The sequence below is a fragment of the Rhinoderma darwinii genome, chromosome 2, assembly GCF_050947455.1.
Source record: "Rhinoderma darwinii isolate aRhiDar2 chromosome 2, aRhiDar2.hap1, whole genome shotgun sequence".
NCBI lineage: Eukaryota > Metazoa > Chordata > Amphibia > Anura > Rhinodermatidae > Rhinoderma > Rhinoderma darwinii.
Window position 1 is genome coordinate 150,011,024 of NC_134688.1, and position 20,295 is coordinate 150,031,318.

Sequence of the window (20,295 nt, forward strand, 5' to 3'; positions counted from 1 at the left end):
AAGTTTGTTCGTCAGAGCAATTTCTCCTGGCTCTAAGGTATTGCCCTATTGGTATCCCTTTTTTGAGGGCTGGTGGATGAAAGCTCCCCCAATGAAGGAAGCTATTTGTGGCTGTTGCCTTGCGGTATATGTTAGTATGGATATTCCCACCAGAATCCAAAGAGATCTGAAGGTCAAGAAAATTAATTTGGTTAGTGTGTATTTGGTGAGTGAAATGCATCCCAATGGTGTTATTGTTGAGGATATCCATAAAGTCAAGAAAGAGTGTCTTATCACCATCCCAAAAAACTAGTATATCATCTATATACCTGCCCCAAAACAAAATGTGATTCGTGAAAAAAAGTAGGTCCTCATTGAAAATTAATGTGTCTTCCCACCACCCCAAAAATAAGTTGGCATATGTGGGTGCGCAGACCGTGCCCATAGCTGTGCCTTTAAGTTGATGGTAGAATTTGCCATCAAAAAGAAAATAGTTGTGTGTGAGAAGAAAGTGATGAAGTGAAATTGTGAAATTGTTGTGTGCGTGGAACTGTGTACCTTTTGTGTTCAGAAAGTGCTGAACTGCTTTTAGACCAAGCTCGTGTTTAATGTTAGTGTAGAGGGACTCTACATCTATAGTGGCTATTAGTGTTGTAGTGGACACATTGATCTCTTGGATTCTGGTGAGGGTGTCTTTGGTATCCTTAAGAAAGGATGGTAAGGCTCTGACGAATGGAGACAAAATTTCATCAACATACATGCTTATTCCTTGAGTCAAATTGTCGTTACCCGATACAATCGGTCTACCGGGAATGGGCCTAGTGTTCTTATGGATCTTTGGTACTGCGTAGAAAGTAGATAGAGTAGGTGTGGCATTAAACAGAAATTTATATTCATCCTGAGTGATTAGTTCTTTAGATTTAGCCTCGTTGAGAAGGAGGCCAAGTTCCGAAAGAAAAGACTCCGTGGGGTTCTTCTCTAGAATAGTGTAGGTTGTTGTGTTATCCAGCAACCTGTGGACCATGGAAGTGTAGTCATCTCTGTTTAAGATGACAATATTGCCACCTTTTTCAGATGATTTCAGTACAATCTCATTATTCTTGCAGAGTGCTTCTAAGGCAGTCAGTTCCATTTGACTCAAGTTATTCCTAATTCCGTATTTTTGTGTTTTGAGTTTACTGAGTTCCGCACTAACTAGCTTGACTAAAATATCAATATATGCGAACTGCGAGAAGGGTGGAGTCATGCGTGATCTAGGTCGCAGTGATGAGAAAGGGCCAGTGGCTGTGTTAACTCTATATTCGTTTTCATTAGCTAGATCCTCTAGAGCATGCAAAGTTCTAAGTTCAGTGTGGTCAAGCTGGTGAGTGTTGATATTAGTCTTAAAATATTTATGTAGGGCTAATTTTCTTGCAAAGAGATGGATGTCTTTTGTCCAGGTGAACTCATCAAATGCGAAAGTAGGGGTATAGGATAGACCCTTGCATAAGAGTGTTTTCTGATGTGAGCTCAGCTGGACGGACGACAGATTGCAAATTTGCAGGTTGTCAGAGGTTTGATTTCCAACTTTGGTCATTTTGTCTGGTTCCAAGGTGTCTGGTGTATTCCTAAAAAAGGAAACGCATTTGGAGGACCTGTTAGGAAAGAGCCTGAGTTTGCTGCAGTAGTAGTATTTTTCCCTATTCCATCTATGTTGATCCCCATTGGGGATGGAGTTGTTGGTATATTTGGTGTTGATGGCATATTTGTCGTCTTGGATGAGGATGAGGAGCGTGTAAAGGAAGACACTGAGAAGGGCATAGAAGTGATCATTTGTTGTCCGCTGTAGCCAGAGCATGTTGTATTGGTTTTATTGGTATATGTTCTCTTAGAGGGGTTATATTTATTAATTTTGATTTTACGCTTAGCTCCTAGTCTATTGTCGGCAGAAGGTGATTTGGGTTCGTCAGTGCCGGAGACGTCTGACTCAGAGATATCCTCAGGTCTATAGGTGCGGTTCTGGAGAGGAGGATTGCGAGTGCGGTAAGTGTATGCCTGGCCGGTGTCAAAGTCTCTGTGGTCCCTTATATACTTGCGGTGTTTTCTCTCTTTGATTTCTTTTTGCAAATGTTCTATGTTTTTTTGTAATCTAATTTCGCAGTCCGCAAAGTCTGGCTCGGTATTAAAGGTTTGTATGTCACTAATTTATTTTTCCAACTGTGCGCTAATCTTGCCGAATTCTCTCTTTTCGAATTCCAGCAGGTAGTGTAGCATACGTAGGGAGCTTTCAGTTAGTAGCTGTTCCCAGCCCTGATTGAACGTGTTGTCATTACGATATGAGTTGGGAATTATGTTTATACGTAGCCCTCTGTAGATAATTTTCTGCTGGATATAGGTCTCTAAACTGGTGATTTCCCAGCATGAACGAACGTATTGTTTATAGGTTTTTTGTATATCTCTGAATGCTGTTTGTACATCGAATTTGTGCAGAGGTATATTATCCGTGGAAAACACCAATGCCGCCTCAGATGATAGGTAATCAGGATTGAGTTTCCTAGAGAGGAAACTCGCCATACCCCAGTGGGGATTATGAAGCTTCCCTAGCTAACAATAGCCACATTAAATCATCATCCCAATATATATATCTAGACGTAACTACTTTCAAATACGGTAGTCATACTATACATAGGTAAACTCAAACGTAGCTGATATTATGCAGTGCGTCTGTACACACAGCGCATTTTTTCCTATCGCGGCGTCTTTGATGATGACAGCGGTCCTCCTAAACATCACAACTCCATGACCCGATCTGACTAAGGCGCGCATGCGCCGAAACTGATATTTTGATCCTAACAACGGTATTATCATCTATATATACAGATATATACATCTATGGAACCGGCTATTTCCTAATAAAGTACTCCTACCGTACGGAGGACAATCAAGACCTGGCCGGCAATACATAATGCGCTTGTACATATAGCGCATCGTTCAGCCCCTGTTACTACTTTTCTTCCCTTTGAGATCTCCAAATTCTATCATCTGACTTAACTGTGTTGCGCATGCGCCAAGAACGCCATTCGTTTGGAATAACGGCCTCCTCACTGTATAGGCTGGTCTCTGTGTCAGTCAAACACAGAGAAGGCTTGTCTCTGTCCACAAATTCTATTGGCCGCCCCATGGGGATGACACACTTTGGTAGGTGTGTCTCCCCACTATATAAGGAAGAGGAAATCGCACGCGCGAGTAATAGCCCTGAAATTATCCCCTGAGGACGCTGCTGAAGCAGTGAAACATGTCGGGGGGGCTGGCGCCTTTTTAATAATCTTTGTCGGTTCAGCCATTGCACTCTATCACCGTGTGACTTCGGAGGCTTTTCAAGCAGTCTGCAGCTGCTGACTATGCCTGCCACACTCTATCCATGAGATCACAACAAATACATGATCTCAAACGTCAGGCTAACCGACTCTGAACATTTTAACTTAATTCAATATTGTACAATTATTCACTTTCTCTGCTACATCCTGTTTCTAAATTAAACAATTAAAGTTATATTTTAACCCCTTAATGACCAGCCTATTTTAGACCTTAATGACCAGGCCATTTTTTAAGTTTTTCCATCGTCGCATTCCAAGAGCTATAACCTTTTTATTTTTGCGTCGACATAGCTGTATAAGGTCTTTTTTTTTGCGGGACAAGTTGTATTTTTTAATAGCACCATTTTGGGGGACATATTATTTATTGATTAACTTTTATTTTGGGGGAAATAGAAAAAAACCTGAAATTTTGCCACTCTTTTTCGCGTCTTAAATCTACGCCGTTTACCGTGTGATAGAAATAACACAATAACTTTATTCAGCGGGTTGTTACGATTGCAACGATACCAAATTTGTATAGTTTTTGTATGTTTTACTACTTTTACACAGTAAAAACGCTTTTTTTTCAAAATTATTTGTTTTTGTGTCTCCATATTTGAAGAGCCGTAACGTTTTTATTTTTTCGCCGATGCAGTTGTGTGACGGCTTTTTTTTTGCGGGAAGACTTTTTCGTTTTTATTGGTACCATTTTGGAGTAGATGCGACTTTTTGATCACTTTTTATCAAATTTTTTTAAAGTCAGTATTCACAGAAAACAGCAATTTTTCCATAGTTTTTTAAAAAAATTTTTACGGCGTTCACCGTGCGGGTTAAATAATGTAATAGATTTTTAGTCAGGGTCGTTACGGACGTGGCGATACCAAATATGTGTAACTTTTTAACTTTATTTTGTTTTTTTTAATAGTAAAGCATTTTGTAAGGAGAAAAGCTGGGTTTTTCATTTTTTTTCACATTTTTTTTTTAAATTAACTTTATTAAACTTTTTTTTCACTTTTTTACTAGTCCCACTAGGGGACTATAATATGCGATTCTGCGATCACATTTATAATACACTGCAATACTTTTGTATTGCAGTGTATTACTGCCTGTCCATTTAACACGGACAGGCATCTGCTAGGTCATGCCTGCGGCATGATCTAGCAGGCATTCACTCCAGGCAGACCTGGGGGCCTTTATTAGACCCCCGGCTGCCATTGGAGACACAGACACTCGCCGATCGTATCGCCGGGTGTCGGTGGGGGAGAGAGGGAGCTCCCTCCCTCTCTCCAAAACCACTCCGATGCGGTGCTCGCTATTGAGCACCGCATCTGAGGGGTTAAACGGGTGAGATCGATACGAATATCGATCTCACCCGGCAGAGCAGGGACGCTCCCAGCCCTCAGCTGCCTCTAGCAGCCGAGAGCAGGGAGATTTGACAGCTCCCTGCTCTGTTAACTTATTCCGATGCCGCGACGTAAAAAGTCTATGGCATCTGAATAAGGCCCGTTAGTGACCGACGTAGAAACACGATGGGCCGGTCACTAACGGGTTATTGAATGCAATAATTCTATAGCAGCTGGGAAATTGGGATTTTCTGTGCCCTTGCACACCTATCTGTTTGCTTTGGGTCATTGTCCTGTTGTAGGATGAAATTGGCTCCAATCAAGCGCTGTCCACAGGGTATGGCATGGCATTGCAAAATGGAGTGATAGCCTTCCTTTTTCAAAATCCCTTTTACCTTGTACAAATCTCCCACTTTACCAGCACCAAAGCAACCCCAGACCATCACATTACCTCTACCATGCTTGACAGATGGCGTCAGGCACTCTTCCAGCATCTTTTCAGTTGTTCTGCGTCTCACAAATGTTCTTCTGTGTGATCCAAACACCTCAAACTTCGATTCGTCTGTCCATAACACTTTTTTCCAATCTTCCTCTGTCCAATGTCTGTGTGCTTTTGCCCATATTAATCTTTTCCTTTTATTAGCCAGTCTCAGATATGGCTTTTTCTTTGCCACTCTGCCCTGAAGGCCAGCATCCCTGAGTCGCCTCTTCACTGTAGACGTTGACACTGGCGTTTTGCGGGTACTATTTAATGAAGCTGCCTGTGAGGCGTCTATTTCTCAAACTAGAGACTCTAATGTACTTGTCTTGTTGCTCAGTTGTGCAGCGGGGCCTCCCACTTGTCTTTCTACTCTGGTTAGAGCCTGTTTGTGCTGTCCTCTGAAGGGAGTAGTACACACCGTTGTAGGAAATATTCAGTTTCTTGGCAATTTCTCGCATGGAATAGCCTTCATTTCTAAGAACAAGAATAGACTGTCGAGTTTCAAATGAAAGCTCTCTTTTTCTAGCCATTTTTAGAGTTTAATCGAACCCACAAATATAATGCTCCAGATTCTCAACTAGCTCAAAGGAAGGTCAGTTTTATAGCTCCTCTAAACAGCAAAACAGTTAACAGCGGTGCTAACATAATTGCACAAGGGTTTTCAAGTGTTTTCTAATCATCCATTAGCCTTCTAACACAGTTAGCAAACACAATGTACCATTAGAACACTGGAGTGATCGTTGCTGGAAATGGGCCTCTATACACCTATGTAGATATTGCATTAAAAACCAGACGTTTACAGCTAGAATAGTCATTTAGCACATTAACAATGTATAGAGTGTATTTCTGATTAATTTAATGTTATCTTCATTGAAAAAAACTGTGCATTTCTTTCAAAAATAAGGACATTTCTAAGTGACCCTAAACTTTTGAACGGTAGTGTATATATACATTATATAGTGACGTCAGGGTCCATATATGAACAATGACATCGGGGGCTTCTCTAGTGCCACCTTGTGGCTCCAACTTCTATAGGGGCAGTAGGGATCTCCACCTGTTGTGGCCGCCTGAGGGAGGGTACATGACTCTGGGATTGACGCTGCGGCTGCCGCAATGTTTCCACAATCATTTCTGCGCAACAGAGAGAGTCAGGGATGTTTCGTTTGGTGCCAGCAGACAAACAGGCTCCAAACACCTCAGCCTCAGCGGGCTGAAAGACATCCGTGGTGTGGGCGGCTGCAAACTACAGTCAGAATGGTTGAGAACTTGTAAGGCAGGTAAAGTGCCCTATTGTCCCTCAGTAGGTCTTATCTTATGGTGGGTTCTCCTCTCCTCCCTGAAAGGTGCTGAGCAGCAGAGCTTACAATCCAGTGCCCCCATCATTCCCGTATAATATACTCGCTGCCAGGTTTAGCATATAGACAGTAGATTGATATGACAAATTCAGCTCTTCTACATCTGTTTCATATATGGTATATATAACAGATGTAGCAGACCTGAATTTGTCACCCAAGCAGATGGTATATGAAGCAGATGTATTGGAGCTGAATTTGTCACCACAGAATACGCATGGTGATTTATAATGCGCGATCTGTGGTGACAAATTCAACTTTGCTACATCTGCTTTATATACGTGCACCTTTGATATGCATTCTGGTTGGTAGCTTGGGATAAATTAGGTACAAATACTAACCAGAATGTCCATCAAAGGTTCATGTATATGAAGCAGATGTAGCAGAGCTGAAATTATCACCACAGATGGCGCATATTATAGCTTCACATAGTGGCACCCTGACTCCACATGAGGGCTCCAGGCTAAAAAAATTTGTACACCAATTTAAAAATGAACACTATTACAATAACTCCTAACCGTCCTGGATTCCGGGCTGTGTCCCACTGTCCCGGGCGGCCGGTGCAATATTCCAGTGTCAACTATATCTTCGTCCTCAGGATGCAGATACAGTTGAATCCAATGCTGAAGTAGGGAACGTCCGCTCCCTGCTTCAGCATTCACTCAGTGAAGTGGTTGTGAGCCACTCAGCACAGACAGGCGCGATGCAGTAATGTCATCGCACCTGTTTGCGCTGAGCCACTCATAGCACAGTGCGCAGGAGCAGAGGGATCTCCTCCATTCGTTGTGGGGACGGCGACAGGTAGGTATTTTATTTTATTTTTTTATTAGGCACTATGGGGCATTATACTACATGGTGGCAGCTATGGGAGAATTATACTGTATGGGGGCAGCTAAAGGGGTATTATACTGGATGGGGAAGCTAAGGGGGCATTGAACTGTAAGGGGGCATTATTCTGTATGGGGCAGCTATGGGGCATTATAATTTATGGTGGCAGATAAGGTGGAATTATAATCTGAGGCAGATGTGAGAGCATTATACTGTATGGGGGAAGCTATGGGGCATTATATTGTATGGGGGCATTATGCATTGGGTGAGGTTAACGGCATGGCTTAACAGGGAAAACATTTGCCTCTCTTTGAGATACTTGAAAGTTGGGAGGAATGCTATTACAAATAGTGTGCAGAAAGATTTTACACTAGACTGTGAACTGACCGACTGTAGGGTTTACTCTAGAATATGGACTGACCAGTGGCAGCATTTACACTTGATTGTGGAATGAATGGCGGCAGCTTTTACACTAGACTATGAAAAGATCAGCGGCATCAATAACATTGGACTTTGGATTAACAGGTGGCAGCGTTTAGACTAGACTCTGGACTGATCGGCATCGCAAAGGTCCTGACGTCACTATCCATATATGGAGCTATCTATATCAGGAGTATCCCCGGGCACAGGGCTCCTTATGCAGCCCTCTGCCCGGGTGGTTTCGGTGACGTATCCCACTGTATGCCTATACAGTGGGATACAATGCTGCCTTCTGTCTTATGTGTGTTGGGAGTCCTCCGATGTATGGAAAAAAATGCAATGTGAACTAGGCCTAAGAAAGAATAGAGTGGGCTCATAGTTATGAGTCCACTAAATTCATATTCGTAATAATAATAGCTTATTCTTGGCTTATGTTCAAAAAAAGAGGCAGCACTCCAAAATATGAAAATAAATCTTGTGGGTTTATTCCATGTGCATGGAATAAACCCACCAGATTTATTTTCATTTTTTGGAGTGCTGCCTCTTTTTTTTTTGATCATATTGACATGGGACTCTGGCCAGACTCCTTTGGCGTGCACCCTAATGTTTGTTATTTTTACATATATTTTTCCACTTTGGACTTTTCTTTTTTATTCTTGACTATATAACCATTTTAATCAGACATTGTAAACGTATAAAATAAGCGTGCATGACCTTATTTTTTTCTGAGGTCCAGGAAGCCTGGAGGGCAGCTGCTTCTCTGCGTCAGATCTGGATTGCAGTGGAAGTTTGAGCAGTAATCTCAAGCATTTGACTAGGCCTTCTTGGTTTCCCACCTGAAGAAATTATTCTTGGGGCTCATTCTCCATCTATACAGGACATGTGCATGTCCACTTTTACTACGTTGTATTTTTTGTTGTTTTCATTACACACACAGGACGTAACATCAATAAGGTCTAAAAGGTTATTTGTGAATCAAATAATAAGAAAAAGTCAGCTCCTAATGGGTTGTCTTCTGCTGAGCCTCTGAGGTCCTGTTGCCTAGCGCTGGATTCACACAGTGTTTATTCGCGTTTTGCACGGCTTTGTTATGCATTTTTTTGTTTAATAATGCTGCTGCCAAATATCATTTTAACCCCTTTCCGACATTTGTCGTAAGTATACGACATGGAAAGCCAATGCTTCCGGCAAAATGTCGTATACTTACGACAAATACATGGCACCGGCTCAGAAGCTGAGTCGGTGCCATCATCCTCGGATGTCAGCTGTATCTGACAGCTGACATCCTGCTGTAACGACGGGGACCGAAGATAGCTTCGATCCCCACCATTAACCCCTTAAATGCAGACGTCAAAATCGATCGCTGCATCTAAGGTATTTGCAGCTCATCGACACCCCAGCAATGAAATCGCCAGGGGGTGTCGGTGGCTGCAATGGCAACCGGAGGCCTAATACTGGCCTCCTGGTGTGCCTAGCATGGAAAACTTCCAGCCCCCGCCTGGAAGCGGGGCCTGAAAGGCTTCCATAGACGCCGGCAAGATGGCGCCGGTTCAGGAGATGAGCCGGCGTCATCAGCGGTGGATATCAGCTGTATGTTACAGCTGACATCCACCTGTAATGGCAGAAACTGGAGCTAGCTCCGATCCCTGCCATTAACCCCTCAGATTCAGCGATCGGATGCGATCGCTGCATCTTTGTGGTTGCTAGCAGATCGCCAGCTGTGCCCTGCAATCGCACGACTGCCGACTGCTATTATGACAGCAGGAGACCTAGCAATGGCCTCCTGTTTGCCATTACGGAAGCCGATTAGGCCCCGCTCAATTAATGACTGACCGCTCTAATACATTGCACTACGTAGGTAGTGCAATGTATTAGGAAAAAAATCTGACAGTTGGACCTTCAAGTCCCCTAGTGGGACTAAAGTAAAGTGTAAAAAAAGTGAAAAAAAAGTTGTCAAAAATATAATAAAAGTTTTAAGTAATAAAATAAAACACAATCAACCTTTTTCACTTATCAAGTCCTTTATTATTGAAAAAAATAAATAAACCATACATATTTGGTATCGCCGCGACCGTAACAGCCTAAACTATAAAAATATTATGTTATTTATTCCACGCGGTGAACGGCGTAAAAAAACCCGTAAAAAATAATGCCAGAATTTCTGATTTTTGGTCACTTTGCCCTACAAAAATTTAAATAAAAAGTGATCAAAAAGTCGCATGTATCCAAAAATGGTGCCTATATCTCGTCTCGTAAAAACAAGCCCTCATACAGCTCCCTCAACTAAAAAACTAAAAAATTATGTTTCTCACAACATGGCGACAGACATTACAAAAGTAATTTTATTGTGCAAAAAGTTGTAAAACATAAAAAAGTGCTATAAATTTGGTATCGCCGGAATCGTACTGACCCGCAGAATAAAGTTAACATGTAATTTATAACGCATGGTGAACACTGTATAAAAAAAAACTAAAAAAACTATGCCAGAATTGATAATTTTTCGTCACCTTGCCTCCCAAAAAATAGGATAAAAAGTGATTAAAAAGTCGCATGTACCCCAAAATAGTACCAATAATAACTACAGCTTGTCCCACAAAAAAACAGCCCACATACCACTACGTCTATGAAAAAATAAAATGAGTTAACCACTTCCTGAACGCCCACTGTATATTCAAGTTGGCACTTGCTGGGCTCTGTGCAGTGCCGACGTGAATTCACGGTGGGTGTTAAAAGCGCGATCCGGGTGTCTCAGAGTAGCGCTGACACCCGGATCGCGCTGTTATCACCTGCCTCTGGTCCCGGAGACATGATCGGGACCTGATTAATTCAGGTCCCGGTCATGTGATCGCAGGGAAAGTGTGTTGTAGCAACGAACTGGAAAGTTTGTTGCTATAACAAACTTTCCCGGGCACCGATTGCTGGTGTTGCAGTCGGTTATAAGGCAAAACCGGGGACTATACAACAGCCCCCGGGTCTGCCATGCACAGCAGCCTATGAGAACCAGCCGGAGGCCGGTCCTCATAAGCTTCCTGTCAGTGTGACTCTCAGCGTCACACTGACAGTTTATAATACATTACACTACCTAGGTAGTGTAATGTATTATAGCAGCGATCAGTGCTGCCAGTCTTCAAGTAAAACACGTAAAAAGTAAAAAATAAAGTAATAAAAATGTTTTATAAAAGTGTAAAAACAAGTAATAAAAGTTACAAAAACAAAAAATGCTTTTTTTTCCTATAATAAGTCTTTTATTATAGGAAAAAAATGAAAATGTTAAAAAAGTACACATATTTGGTATCACCGCGTTCATAACGACCCAAACTATAAAACTATAATATTATTTTTCGCGCACGGTGAACACTGCAAAAAAAATTATTAAAAAACAATGTCAGAATCACTATTTTTTTGGTCATCAACCTTCCCAAAATATAGAATAAAAAGTGATCAAAAAGTCGCATGTACCCCAAAATAGTACCAATAAAAACTACAACCCGTCCCGCAAAAAACAAGCCCTTACACCGCTTTTTTGACGGAAAAATAAAAAATTATGGCTCTCAGAATATGGTGACACAAAAAATAATTTTATCGAAAGGTGATTTTATTGCGCAATCGCCACAAAACATAAAAAACCTATATACATATGGTATCGCCGTAATCGTACCGACCCGCAGAATAAAGTAAAATGTCATTTATACCGCACGGTGAATACTGTAAAAAAAAAATACAAAAAACATTGTCAGAATTTATGTTTATTTGTCACTTTGCTTCCAAAAAAATATAATAAAAAGTGATAAAAAAAAATCACATGTACCCTAAAATGGTACCAATGAAAAGTACAGATTGTCTCGCAACAAATAAGCCCTCACACAGCTCCGTTGGAGAAAAAAAGAAAAAAGTTCTGCCTCTCAGAATATGGCGATGCAAAATGTGCAGAGTGTTCCAAAAGCGGATAAGATCGGGCGCCATTTATCAGTGCGACACCGGCCACATATCTGCGAATTATTATTTATGTACCCTATTATTACACCCTCTTATTATGCCCTGATGTACTCTGCCCAGTTTACACATACCCCCACATTATAAATTGAAATACCAGCAAAACCCCAAAAAGAACAGTTACCAAGCAAAATCTGCGCTCCAAAAGCCAAATGGCGTTCCCTCCCTTCTGAGCCCCACAGCGTGTCCAAACACCAGCTTACGCCCACATATATTATATTTTATATCCGGGAGAACCCGCTCAACCTTGTATGAGGTATTTGTCTTCAGTGGCACAAACTGGGCACAATATATTGTGCATTAAAATGGCATATCAGTGGAAAATTTTAATTTTCACTTTGCACCAGCCGCTGCGCATTAACGCCTTCGCGCACCACGACTTAATAGCATGTCGTGGTGCGAGGGGTTATATATGGAGCGGGCTCACCCGCTGCACCCGCTCGATATTCTGCAGGTGTCAGCTGTGTATTACAGCTAACACCCGGGACTAACGGACAGGAACAGCGATCACGCTGTTACAGGAGCCTGTAAAATGACATTATACTGCAATACATTAGTATTGCAGTGTATTGTACCAGCGACCTAATGATCGATCGTTCCAGTCCCCTAAAGGGACTTTTGCGAGGTTTCCACTGTTTTGGTACCTCAGGGGCTTTGCATATGCGACATGACACCCGAAAACCATTCCAGCTAAATTTGAGCTCCAAAAGCCAAATATTGTTCCTTCCCTCCTGAGTCCTGCCGTGGATCCAAACAGCAATTTATTACCACATATGGCATATTGCTGTAATCAGGACAAAATGCTTTACAAATTTTGGGGTGATTTTTCTACTTTATTCATTGTAAAAATTAAACATTTCTATGTTTTTTCAGAAAAAAGTCAATTTTTATTTTCACGGCCTAATTCCATTAAATTCAGCAAAAAAACTGTGGGGTCAAAATGTTAACTATACCCCTAGAAAAATTCCTTGATGTGTGTAGTCTTCAAAATGGGGTCAGTTTTGGGGGGATTCCACTGTTTTGCTTACTCCAGGGCGTTGCAAACGCGAGATGGCACTGAAAAACAATCCAGCAAAACCTGCGCTTCAAAATCCAAATGGCGCTCCTTCCCTTCTGAGCCCTGCCGTGGGTCCAAACAGCAGTTTAGTACCACATATGGTGTATTGGCGTAATCGGGAGAAGTAGCTTTACAAGTTTTGGGGTGCTTTTTAATCTTTATTCCTTGCAAATATTATTTTTTTTTTATATTTTTTCATAAAAAAAAGTAGATTTTCACTTTCACAGACAAACTCCAATAAATATAGCAAAAGACCTGTGGGGTCAAGATGCTAACTATACCCCTAGATAAAGTCTTTGAGGTGTGTAGTTTCCAAAACCGTCTCACTTTTGGGGGATTTCCACTGTTTTGGCACCACAAGACCTCTTCAAACCTGACATGGTGCCTAAAATATATTCTAAAAAAAGGAGGCCCCAAAATCCACTAGATGTTCCTTTGCTTCTCAGGCCAGTATTTCAGTCCATTATCACACTAGGGCCACATGTGGGATATTTCTAAAAACTGCAGAATCTGGGCAATAAATATTGAGTTGCATTTCTCAGGTAAAACCTTATGTGTTACAGAATTTTTTTTTATTACAAAATGAATTTCAGCAAAAAAAATTAAATTTGTAAATTTCACCTCTACTTTGCTTTAATTCCTATGAAGCGCCTAAAGGGTTAAGAAACTTTCTGAATGCTGTTTTGAATACTTTGAGGGGTTCAGTTTTTAATATGGGGTAATTTATGGGTCTATCTAGTACATAAGGCCCTCAAAGGCACTTCAGAACTGAACTGGTCCCTGTAAAAATAGCCTTTTGACATTTTCTTGAAAATGTGAGAAATTGCTGCTATAGTTCTAAGCCATGTAACGTCCTAGAAAAATAAAATAATGTTCAAAAAACAATGCAAATATAAAGTAGACATATGGAATATGTAAAATAGTAACTATTTTGTGTGGTATTACTATCTGTTTTACAAGCAGATACATTTAAAATGAGAAAAATCATAATTTTTGCTAATTTTCTCTAAATTTTGGTGTTTTTCACAAATAAGCAATGAATTTATTGACCAAATTTTTCCACTAACATAAAGTACAATATGTCACGAGAAAACAATCTCAGAATCGCTTGGATAGGCAAAAGAATTCCAGAGTTATTAACACATAAATTGACACATGTCAGATTTGAGAAAATGGGGCTGGTCATGAAGGTCAAAATGAGCTCGGTCTTGAAAGGGTTAAGGCTTCCATAAGTCAGGAAATAAAAAGTATGCAGTTGTGCAGATCAGAGGGGAACATTTTGTCTGTTTCAAGAGGCAATTTATCTGGGCCCTAAAATTAGGGAACCAGGAAGGGGAGGGCCCAAACATATCTGCTAGAAGCGAGGGTGCCCGTATTATACCAGGACAACACTTCCTAGCAAAATTCCCCAAACTGCAAAGGTGCGGAGTGTGGACCAAAAGGGGGATAAGTAAAGACACCATTTATCAGTGCGACACCGGCCTGTGCAAAAAAGATTGTGTCACAGCGTAACACACATCTATGGATTATTTTATTGTTTACTCCATTATTATACCACCTGACTATGCCCCTGATGTACTCTGCCCAGCTAACATATGCCGCCACACTATAAACGGAAAAACCAGTAATACTCAAACAAAACTACTACCAAGCAAAATCTACGCTTCAAAAACCAAATGGCGCTCCCACCCATCTGAGCCCTACAGCGTGTCCAAACAGCAGTTTACTTCCACATATATGGCACCGCCATACCCGGGAGAACCCTTTTAACAATTTTTAGTGTGCCTGTCTACAGTGGCATAAGCTGGGCACGACATACTTGCCACTGAACTGGCATATTTGGGGAAAATATTTAATTTTTACTTTGCACCATACGCAGCGCATTTATTTATGGAAAAACCTGTGGGGTGAAAATGCTCACTACACCCCTTAATAAATGCCTTGAGGGGTGTAGTTTTGCATGGTATTCTCTCACTCCTGAGCCCTGTCAAACGTCCAGGCAAAAGATTAGGGCCCCATGTAGCGTGATTCTAAAACCAGGAAACACAGCATAATAATGAGAGCTGTATTTTTATGGTGGCACAAGCTGGGCACCACATATTGGCATATCTATTGAAAAATCCCATTTTCACTCTGCAATATCGAGTGCACATTAACTTATGCAAAACACCTACGGGGTTAACATGCTCACTACACTCCTAGATGAATACCTTGAGGGGTGTAGTTTCCAAAATGGGGGTCACTTTTGGGGGTTTCCCCTGTTTTGGTCCAACCGGGGTTTTGCAAATGCTACATATGCTAAATAAAATAAATGTGCACAAGGCCCCGGGACCAGATGGGTTACACCCTAGAATTCTTAAAGAGCTTAGTTCAGTTATTTCTGTCCCCCTTTTCATAATATTCAGAGAATCTCTAGTGACTGGTATAGTGCCAAGGGACTGGCGCAGGGCAAATGTGGTGCCTATTTTCAAAAAGGGCTCTAGGTCTTCCCCGGGTAATTATAGACCAGTAAGCTTAACATCCATCGTGGGGAAAATGTTTGAGGGGCTATTGAGGGACTATATACAGGATTATGTGACAATAAATAGCATTATAAGTGACAGCCAGCACGGTTTTACTAAGGACAGAAGTTGTCAAACTAACCTAATCTGTTTTTATGAAGAGGTGAGCAGAAGTCTAGACAGAGGGGCCGCTGTGGATTTAGTGTTTTTGGACTTTGCAAAGGCATTTGACACTGTCCCCCATAGACGCCTAATGGGTAAATTAAGGACTATAGGTTTAGAAAATATAGTTTGTAATTGGATTGAGAATTGGCTCAAGGACCGTATCCAGAGAGTTGTGGTCAATGATTCCTACTCTGAATGGTCCCCGGTAATAAGTGGTGTACCCCAGGGTTCAGTGCTGGGACCACTATTATTCAACTTATTTATTAATGATATAGAGGAAGGGATTAATAGCACTATTTCTATTTTTGCAGATGACACCAAGCTATGTAATATAGTTCAGACTATGGAAGATGTTCATGAATTACAGGCAGATTTAAACAAACTAAGTGTTTGGGCATCCACTTGGCAGATGAAGTTTAATGTAGATAAATGTAAAGTTATGCATCTGGGTACCAACAACCTGCATGCATCATATGTCCTAGGGGGAGCTACACTGGCGGATTCACTTGTTGAGAAGGATCTGGGTGTACTTGTAAATCATAAACTCAATAACAGCATGCAGTGTCAATCAGCTGCTTCAAAGGCCAGCAGGATATTGTGGTGTATTAAAAGAGGCATGGACTCGCGGGACAGGGATGTAATATTACCACTTTACAAAGCATTAGTGAGGCCTCATCTAGAATATGCAGTCCAGTTCTGGGCTCCAGTTCATAGAAAGGATGCCCTGGAGTTGGAAAAAATACAAAGAAGAGCAACGAAGCTAATTAGGGGCATGGAGAATTTAAGTTATGAGGAAAGATTGAAAGAATTAAACCTATTTAGCCTTGAAAAAAGACGACTAAGGGGGGATATGATTAACTTATATAAATATATTAATGGCACATACAAAAAATATGGTGAAATCCTGTTCCTTGTAAAACCCCCTCAAAAAACAAGGGGGCACTCCCTCCGTCTGGAGAAAAAAAGGTTCAAGCTGCAGAGGCGACAAGGCTTCTTTACAGTGAGAACTGTGAATCTATGGAATAGTCTACCGCAGGAGCTGGTCACAGCAGGGACAGTAGATGGCTTTAAAAAAGGGTTAGATAATTTCCTAGAACAAAAAAATATTCGCTCCTATGTGTAGAAATTTTTCCTTCCCTTTTCCCTTCCCTTGGTTGAACTTGATGGACATGTGTCTTTTTTCAGCCGTACTAACTATGTAACTATGTAACTATGTACATAGCGACCAGAAACCAATCCAGGAAAATCTGTACTCCGAAAGCCAAATGGCTCTCCTTCCCTTCTGAATGAGTTTATAACCACATATGGGGTATTACCATACTCGGGAGAAATTGCTTAACAAATGTTGGAGAAATGACAAATTTTGCGCTAAAGCTACTTCTTATTGGAAAAAAAATAAATTTTTATTTTCACTGCCCAATTCAAATAAAATCTATGAAACAGCTGTGGGGTCAAAATGCTCACTACACCCCTAGATTAATTCCTCAAGGGGTGTAGTATCACAAATGGAGTACCTTTTGGGTAGTTTCCACTGTACTGGTACCTTAGGGGCTTTGCAAAAGCGACACTGTTTCAAGAAACCAATCCAGCAAAATCTGTGCTGTAAAAGCCAAATGCCACTCCTTCTCTTCTTTTCCTTGCCATGTGCCCAAACAGCAGTTTATGACAACATATGGGGTATTTCCGAACTCAAGAGGAGTTGCTTTACAAATGCTGGGTTTCTTTTTTTCCTTTATTTGTATAGAAAATGAAAAATTTTGAGCTAAAGCTACGTCTTATTGAAGAAAAAGGATTGTTTTTTATTTTCACTGAACAATTCTAGTAAATTCTATGAAACACCTGTGGGGTCAAAATGATCACTACACCCCTAGATGAATTCCACAAGGGGTGTAGTTTCCAAAAGGGAGTCACTTTTTGGGTGTTTTCATTGTTTTGTCCCCTCAGGGGCTCTGCAAATGTGACATGGCCTCCGCAAACCATTCCTGCTAAATTTGAGCTCAAAAAGCCAAATGGTGCTCTTTCCCTTCTTAGCCCTTCCGTGTATCCAAACAGCCGTTTATTACCACATATGGGGTACTGTTTTACTCGGGAGAAATTGCTTTATAAATGTTGCAGTGTCTTTTCTCCTTTAGTCCTTGTTGAAATGAGAAAAAATTAGCTAAACCTACATTTTCTTTGAAAGAATGTAGATTTTCATTTTCACAGCCTACTTCCAATAATTTCTGCAAAAAACCTGTGGCGTCAAAATCCTAACTATACTCCTAGATAAAATTTCCTCAAGGGGTGTAGTTTCCAAAATGGGGCCACTTGTGGGGGTTTCTACTGTTTTGGTCCCTCAGGGGCTTTGCAAATGCAACATGGCCTCCGAAAACCATTCCTGATAAATTTGAGCTCCAAAAGCCAAATGGCGCTCTTTCCCTTCTAAGCCCTGACATGTGTCCAAACAGCTGTTTATTACCATATATGGGGTATTGTTTTACTCAGAAGAAATTGCTTTACAAATTTTGCAGTGCTTTTTCTCCTTTAGTCCTTGTGAAAATGAAAAAAAATTAGCTAAACCTACATTTTCTTTGAAAGAATGTAGATTTCCATTTTCACGACCTACTTCCGATAATTTCTGCAATAAACCTGTAGGGTCAAAATGCTCACTATACCCCTAGATAATTTCCTTAAGGGGTGTAGTTTCCCAAATGGGGTCACTTTTGGGTGATTTCCCCTGTTTTGGCACCGCAAGAGCCCTTCAAACCCGACATGGTGCCTGAAATATATTCTAATAAAAAGGAGGCCCAAAATCCTCTAGGTACTCCTTTGCTTCAGAGGACGGTGCTTCAGTCCATTAGCACACTAGGGCTACATGTAGGATATTTCCTAAAATTGCAGAACCTGGGCAATAAATATTGAGTTGTGTTTCTCTGGTAAAACTTTGTGTTACAAAAAAAATTGATTCAAAATTAATTTCTGCAACAACAAAAAATTTAATTAGTAAATTTCACCTCTACTTTGGTTTAATTCCTGTGAAACGTCTAAAGGGTTAAGAAACTTTCTAAATGCTGTTTTGAATACTTTGAGGGGTGAAGTTTTTAAAATGGGGTGACTTTTTGGAGGTTTCTAATATATAATGCCCTAAAAGCCACTTCACAACTGAACTGGCCCCTGTAAAAATAGCCTTTTGAAATTTTCTTGAAAATTTGAGAAATTGCTGCTAAAGTTCTAAGCCTTGTAACGTCCTAGAAAAATAAAAGGATGTTCAAAAAATTATGTCAATCTAATGTAGACATATGGGGAATGTTAATTAGCAACTATTTTGTATGGTATAACTGCCTGTTTTACAAGCAGACACATTTAAATAGAGAAAAATGCAAATTTTTTAAATTTTTCGCTAAATTTTGGTGTTTTTCACATTTAAATACTGAATGTATCAAGCAAATTTTGCCAGTAACATAAAGTCCAATGTGTCACGAGAAAACAATCTCAGAATCACTTGGATAGGTTAAAGCATTCCGAAGTTATTACCACATAAAGGGAAACATGTCAGATTTGAAAAATGAGGCTCTGTCAGGAAGGTCAAAAGTGGCTAAAGAGGGAAGGGGTTAAAGCCTATACTAAAATATGAGAATGTTTACATACACAGCATTTTGGTTTGGGGCGTTTTTGTAGCGTTTTTAGGGTCAGTGGCGTTTTTTTCAAAATGCAGCATGTTCTAGTTACAGATGTATCCTCTCTTAACTTATCTCTAAACCCAACATATCCCGAGATGTATGGTGTGAGACATTAAACCAACATTTAAAAAAACCTGTATACCTCCGACAGATGTCTGACAAAAGTCATCGCTCTGCCTGGTATCGCCCATAGACTCCCATGTTAAAAAACAAAACGTTTGATGTATACGTTTTTTACTGGATGGCTGTGACGGATACCACCTGTCTGCCATGGGCCATGGGCAACTTCTCGACTTTTCCCTTCAAACCAGTTTTGAGACATCTCCCTATGTTCTAGTTCAGAGGCAACAATTTAGGAAAGTATTTCTAATTTTGCATCAAATTTGACCGAATAAAAAGAATATAGGTAAATTGCAGTTCTTACATCCTTAAACAGATGTTTTACAGTCACGGTCACAGACATAATATGGCTCTTTGCATGAGCTGTAAATTAAGTGTCAAGGACAGGATTGGAGCTGCTCCTGGGAGATTTTTTTTCTAGAGTTGAACTCATGGCGAGTATGATCAACACAGCAACCATAACATCTGTTAATGGCCCATCACCTAATGATATACAAACCTAAAGTTTTTCAGCTTTCTTCTCACCCTACATTTTCAACGTTGGCCACTTGCAGAAATCCCGAATAACTGTGAATCCCGCTCTAAGTTTCACTATGGGGCCCCATGATAATTAGTTACAACTCTGCATAGTTTCACAGTTTTATAAGTGATCTTTAACATCTCAGCAATAGAAACATGCTGTCTTCTTTTTGCTATTGTTATTATTAGGATCTGTTTGAAGTCCACAAATATCCTTCAAAATCCATTATGAAAACACAGATTTAGTTTAGGGAGATTAACGTAGCTTTAGTGAGATGGAAAAAAGACTAGAAAGTGAGAGGAGCTGCCAAATTAAGGTTTAGCACATTTTCCAGGATATGAGTTCTTCAATAGTTTCAAGCACCTTTAAAAGAGCACCAAAGAGGTATTCTGACCTGTAATATTACTTCTAAGAAATATCTATAATCAACTAAAATCCCAATGGACTTTTAAACATTGTTTACATTCCAAGACGCAATTATTTTTAACAAGCTACAGTATAGTCCATAAGATTAGATTTGGCAGCTGCTATACATTTTTATA